The following is a 7533-nucleotide window of genomic DNA, read 5'->3' on the forward strand; positions in this document are numbered from 1 at the left end:
GAAAATATACTAGGTAGATGTTAAGAAAATCAGATAACATAAAAAGAAAAGTACATTTTATTAAAAGGACAATGAGGTTCTGATTGTGCCTGCAATATAAGACTCTGTGAATCTTTGTGAAATGACACAATTTCATTATGAAACGACTATGGTCCATTAAATGAGTAAATCACTAATGGAAATGTCCCACACAAGATCTTCACCACGTTTAGATCAGTGAATTCAATAAACATATAAATACTCTAGATGAAGGGTCTCATCATAAATTTTAATCAAAATATGAGTAATGAAGGTTATTTCAATTTAATGTTATTCAAACATTCACATATAAACAACACATTTTTATTTCTTTACATCGGGTGTTGAAGGTCAGTGTCATTTTTCTCTCAAAGTACTGTTTCCTGCTCTATGCTTAAAATATTAATTGGTTGTTTATTTTATTTATTTATTTTCTTGTTGTTGTTGTTGTTGTTGTTGTTGTTTGAGACAGGTTTCTCTGTGTAATGCTGGCTGTCTTGGAACTTACTTTGTAGGTCAGGATGGCCTCGAACTCAGAAATCCATCTGCCTCTGCTTCCTGAGTGCTGGGATTAAAGGCGTGTGCCACCACCACCTGCAGTTGTTTATTTTGACACTGACATTTAGTTGCCATTTGTTTATAGTTCCTATCTCCAGAACGCCCTTCGTCACAGGATTACTGGAGGGGAGGGGAGACCCGGGGATTCCCAGATGTCAGTGGTTACTGCCTCACAGGTGAGTGTGACCTGGAAGAGGACTGAGGGCCAGGCCAGGTCAGGGGTACAGCCTCAAAGCAGCTGCTGCTGGTGAAGTCTAAAAATGCACGTGCACTAATGGTATCTTGGGTCCTCTACGTTTCTGGGCTAATATCCACTTATCAGTGAGTACATATCATGTATGTTTTTTGTGATTGGGTTACCTCACTCACACATGAAACTCAAGAAGAAGGAATACCAAAGTGTTGATACTTCGTCCCTCCTTAGAATGGGGAACAAAATACCCGTGGAAGGAGTTACAGAGACAAAGTTTGGAGATGAGATGGAAGGAAGGACCATGCAGAGACTGCCCCATCTGGGGGTCCATACCACCAAATGCAGACACAACCTCATATGCCAGCAAGATTTTGACGACAGGACCCTGATATAGCTATCTCTTGTGAGGCTACGCCAGTGCCTGGCGAATACAGAAGTGGATGCTCAAAGTCATCTATTGGATGGAAAACATGGTACCTAATGAAGGCGCTAGAGAAAGTACTCAAGGAGCTGAAGGGGTCTGCAACCCTATAGGAGGAACAACAATATGAACTAACCAGTACCCCCTGAGCTCCTGTCTCTAGCTCCATATGTAACAGAAGTTGGCCTAATGGGCCATCATTCAGAGGAGAGGCCCTTCATTTTGCAAAGAGTATATGCCCTAATACAGGGGAATACCAAGGCCAGGAAGCAGGAGTGTGTGGGTTGGAGAGCAGGGTCGGGGAAGGGTAGAAGGGACTTTTGTGGAAGCATTTGAATTGTAAATGAAGAAAATATCTAATAAAACCTGTGCGTGCTAATCTCAGGGGCATGGACAGGGTTGAAGCTGCTACAAGGCAGGACAAGTAGAGAGTGTCAGGGGAGGCAGCAACTGAGGGGTGGGATGAGGTGAGAGTGACCATACTGGCAGAGCCAGAATAATAAGACAGAAGACAGAATAATAAAAATATCAACAAAAAATATTTTTAGTAGTTTACTTACATGTGTGTGTGTGTGTGTGTGCAGTAGGTACATAAGTGCTTGTATGTGTATACAAATGTATCTGCAGAAAGAGGCATCCAGTGACCCTGGAGTTAGGACACACAGACAGCTGTGAAAAAGCTGACATGCGTAGAGGAGCAGAACTCAGATATTCAGCATGGGTATAACATTCTCTGCACAGTTGACACATAATTCCCAGCCCCTTTAAAAACTTAATACTTGCTTTCCATGACTGCATTTTTATAGAGAAAAGGAAATAAAACCCTGGAAGCACAACATCACTCTCTGCAAATGTTCCATTATTCAGTGCAATTGCAATATCATTTCTCTTTTTATCTTTCTTTTTAAATATTTAACTGTTTTACATTCCAGATTTTATTCCACACCCTTTACAACATCCAGTCGGTCCACTTCCCATACGTCCTCTCACCTCTCTGTCTCCCCAAAGATGTCCCCACCCCTCAGAGCAGATATTTAATGGATATTTAAGTATATTTTATACTTAGTGTGCTACTCTCTACATGATGTCTTGGTATTGATCTCTTGATCACTTCTAACTTCATAATCAAGAAGATACTGACATAGCCCTTGCAAGGCACTGGCCAATGGATTTAACAAAATGACATTACAAGTAATTTTATTATTCTTTTGTGAACAGTAGGATTTGGTTTTGTAGGTATCTGCTCTATTTATTGTCTCATACTTGATCACCCAAGCAGTGTCTCCTTGGGTCAATTTTGTGGATTGTCTACTCAGATAAACCTGATATTGTTTGGTCATTATTCACACAAATTTTGTGCCACCATTGCCTTAACTCTCTGGTAGTCAGGACATCATTATGGATCAAAGATTTTGCTGATGATTACATTTCTACTACAGTCCAAAAATCTTACTATGCCAATTGTTTAGAGTAGAGGATGAAGCCTCTATGAAGTTGTAAGCCCAATTTCTTCATGTTCATAGAGTAATGTTGATGTTGTCTTTAGCAATGTGTCATTGTAATCAGATTGTAGAAGGCAACCTATGATTTTCTCATTGCCTGAGAAGTTGGTAGATTGCCATGGATCCCCTTTGGACAATAATTTAATTAAATATCACCAATATACTGATATTATACTCAAAGTATCATTTAGTTGCAAGAAGGCTATGTCTTCCCTATTTCTTAGTGATTTCACTGAGACTTCTTTCATAGATGCATGTAATTTAGGGCAATTCTACTGTAATGATATCAAATAAGTGATCTTTGATTTGAGCTGTTTTTCCAAACATTTCCTCCTTTTTTCCCCTTCTCCCTTAACCACTTTCCAGTTCATCCTCAAAGTGGTTTGAATTTTCTGTTCCTTTGTGGTTAATAATGTTTAACTTGCTTTCATCTTGCTGTTCACTCATTTAAATTTCAGCTTCTGAGAATATCAAGTCTTGTAACTTTTAAATCTCAAGCTAAATTACTCCTTGATATTCAGTTTTGTTTATTCTTTATATAATTTAGATTCTAGTGATTTATGTACAGTAAACAAAAAATTTTGGTAAGCAGCTGTATATAGTTCCTTGGCTGTTTATGAGACTTATATTGACAGTTGGATATGGCTGCAAAATCTAATTGTACATTTACTACTTCACTGAAACTTTTGTGTTCTGTAGTGGTATCATTGTGGTTCTCTTCAACTATGAACCTAGAAGCATTTATTAACAGGTATAATGAATCATAAATATTATGATGTCTACACATTTTTCCTTCCTTTACACTACTGCTTGTTCTATAAAGAGAATGTTTTACATTTAAATGTTAATATGATCCTTCATAGTTCTGGGTTCTTTTTCTGTAGAATCAAAGGAAATGAAGCACACAAACACAGAGAGACAAACATAAATATTAGAAACTAGAAATTTCATGCTACTTGAAATTAAAATTGATCAATATTAATATTTATTAACAATAATGTACAAAATTCCCCAACAATGTGGACGAGGTCACACATGAAAGGGTAGGGTCATGAGCCAGTGGTGAGAGGGCCAATACATTAAAATTGGGTGGGGTCACATGTGTGCTGGGAGTGAGGTCAGACAGTGGGTAGGGTCACGGATCTGGGGAAAGGATGACTTGTCAGAGTGGAGGGACCGGGTTACAGTGGAGTGGAACACAGAGGTCACAACACATCAGTGAGGGGCAGAGTCAGGAGACTGTGGATGCAGAGTCACGTATATCAGTGTGGTCAGGGTCACAGACAGGCAGGGGAATGACTACTCAATGCTGTGTGAATGGGTGCCCAGACCCCACCCCACAACCTTGGATCCGCTGCGGCCCCGCCTACATGGTGGTCGTGGTCTTGTCCTCCTCTGAGAGCAGGAACCACAGGAAGTAGACATTGCAGATCTTCCTGAACTTCTGTAGCTTCTGGCCTCTGTGGGGACAGGGGCTGGCAGTGACATCAGTGGTGAGATCAACAATGACATCACAGCCCGGGCCACACCCACTGGGTCTGCTTTCTGCCCACCCATGAAAGAGCAGACCCACAGTCACGCGAGCCTGTGTTCAGACAAGGGGGCAGGGCACACAAGTCTCTGAATGCTCCAGGTATGATAGGCTTGCTACACAATCATGTGACAAGGGTGGCGTCACTCATGCCCCAGGCCCTATTCCCAGCGCATGGGCATAGAGGTCCTATCTGGTGATGAATCCAGAGAAGATCCTGTCAATCATTTTGGAGAAAATGGCTTTGGAGGGAGATATGTGATGTAGGTAATGGCCCAACCCCCCCCCCCATGTCAGGCTCCACCCTCACCCCATCTGCTTGCAGCGTGAAGTCATGCTTATCAATCATTAGGTCATGGTCTGAGTCCAGCTCTCAGGACGTGTAGTAGATGACATAGAAATGCTGGTCCAAACACCGAAGTGGATGCTCACAGCCAGCTATTGGATGGAACACAGGGTCCCCAATGGAGGAGCTAGAGAAGTACCCAAGGAACTGAAGGGGGCTGCAACCCTGTAGGTGGAACAATATGAACTAACCAGTACCCCCTGAGCTTGTGTCTCTAGCTGCATATGTAGCAGAAGATGGCCTAATCGGCCATCACTGGGAATAGAGGCCCCTTGGTCTTGCAAACTTTATATGACCCAGCACANGNGAANNCCNGGGCCAAGNAGTGNGAGTGGGTGGGTAGGGGAGCAGGGGNGGGGGGGTATAGGGAACTTTCGGGATAGCATTTGAAATGTAAATAAAGAAAATAAAAAAAATGTTAATTTTCCTTATCATCCTTAAACACTTCTACAAGAATAAAAATCCATAAAATAAAGTTATCACTTTTCTATATTTTTTCATAGCTCTGAAATGGAAAATTGTGGACCAACAATTTGTCTATAGCCTATTTTTATTGCTATACACAACTATACACAAGCAATGCAATTCAACTAAGCACTCATTAGTAGTTCAATGAATAAAAAATTGGTACACATGTATGATTTATATCATATGTTTTTCTTAACTATAAAGAAACATGAACTTATGCAGGTTTTAGAAAAATGTAAGGAAATAAAATCATGATGTTATATGAAATATGCCAAATTCAAAAGACAAACACCACATTTTTGTGTGACAAAGATAGAGGAAATAAAGAATATAAAAGAAGAAACAAAAGAAGAAAATAATAAGGATGTGGAAGAGGATTCTAAAATGAGGATGTATCACTATTACAAAGAATAATGTATTAATGAAAGTCGTCAGTGTGCACATGAATGTGTGGAAAAGCCATAATGATCTCCCTTACCTTGTATAATTAACAAATGCTAATATTTTAAAACATTATTTAAAATACAAAGAGAATAGATAAAAATCATGCAAACCATAAGGGCTAAATAGACTATTAAATAAGATGATTTTAAAATATACCTAAGGATTACAAGATTGGTTAAAAATCAATAAAAAAAAAAAACAAAGTATTTTAAAAACCACTGACCAGTTGACCACCTCATAATCTGTGTTTAATTTAGATATTAACTTAGTGACATATTGAAACTTGCACATCCTGATTGAAAATGTACCTTTGTATTGATTTGTCTTCTGTTTGTGAGAGAGGAGATACAGTATTTGTCAAAGACCATGTTACTATAGGTGTGTGGGATTATTTCAGGGTCTTCAATTCTATTCCATTGATATACTTGTCTGTCTGTGTACTAATACCATGTGGTTTTTACTTCTATTGCTCTGTAGTACAACTTGAGCTCAGGGATGGCCATTCCCCCTGAAGTTCTTTCATTGTTGACAATTGGTTTTGCTAAGCTGTGTTTTTTTATATTTCAGATGAAGTTGATGATTGCTCTTTCTATCTTTGTGAAGAATTGAGTTTAAAATTTGATGGGGATTGTATTGAATGTGTAGATTGCTTTGAGGAAAATGGCCATTTTTACTATGTTAATCCTGCCAATCCATGAGCTTGGAAGATCTTTCCATCTTCTGAGATATTCTCAGATTTCTTTCTTCAGAGACTTGAAGTTCTTGTCATAAAGATCTTTCACTTGCTTAGTTAGGGTTACACCAAAATAATTTGCATTATTTGTGGCTATTGTAAAAGGTGTTCTTTCCTTAATTTATTTCTCACCCTGTTTTTCTTTAGTATAGAGAAAGGTAACTGATTTGCTTGAATTAATTTTACAACCATCCACTTTGCGGAAATAGTTTATCAGGTGTAAGAATTCTCTGGTAGAATTTTGGGGGTTGCTGATGTACACTATCATATCATCTGCAAATAGTGATAACTTGACATCTTCCTTTCTGTAACAGTATTACCAGATGTAAGAAGTGGTAGCCACCAAATAAATCCTTGAATCATAGTGGTAGAAGCTTCTCACTTCAAGCTAGAGCCGGGGAACAAACAGAGTCACTGCAGGAGATCCACCAGAAACAGAAATAGGAAAAAAAATCTTGATCTACTTTTCCTTTGACATTTTAGTCTTCTGTCAGTTTTTATAATAGTGTCATATTTAAGAAAGAAAGTCCATTTGTAGTCTCTTCCTCTCACATTTAAGACAGAGAAAACAGGGGGAAATTTTACTGAGGAATATTTAACTGTGAAATCTAAATATATGCTCCCGTAAAATTTCTAAGCTCAGAACTTTTGGAGATACCTTCTTACAAAAGTATACATTCATTAGAAAAGTGTGTTTTCAGTAGTGTACAGATTATGTCTCTCTTGGCCCTCAATAAATGTGTTAAATGAATATATTGTAATGTAAGTTAACTTGGATTGATAAGATATGTCAGCAAATAAAGGTATTTCCCACCCAACTTGACAACCAAAGTTATATTGCCAAGACTCTCATAATAAAAGGAGAAAAATCCTCTGAAAGTTTTCTTCTGATCTTCACTGGGCACTGTATCACATGTATCCACAGAGACACATATGTAAACATATAAAAATACTACAGGTATGGAAGAAGATTCTCTGACAATTATAGAAGACTCAATTCATACCATACTTCCTATTTCTCTGGCTCTTACAAAGAACTACAAAAATTAAAGAATGCAGAGAATACGTGTAATAGTCTCCCCCCTCAAAAAAAAAGCACAGCAAGCGGTTATCCAATAACAAATTGGCAGGCCTGAAAACACAGACATACAAGTAACCATTTATGAACTGAGAATGTTGTCTTTACCTATTTAAGTTTACACACACACACATACACACACACACCAGCAACAACAATTGAAGAAATAAAGGTCATGAATTTAAAATAAAGACTCAAAGTGTATGGGGGCAGATTTGTGGTGAAAATAGGGATGGGGGTG

The sequence above is a fragment of the Mus pahari genome, chromosome X, assembly GCF_900095145.1.
Source record: "Mus pahari chromosome X, PAHARI_EIJ_v1.1, whole genome shotgun sequence".
Lineage (NCBI taxonomy): Eukaryota > Metazoa > Chordata > Mammalia > Rodentia > Muridae > Mus > Mus pahari.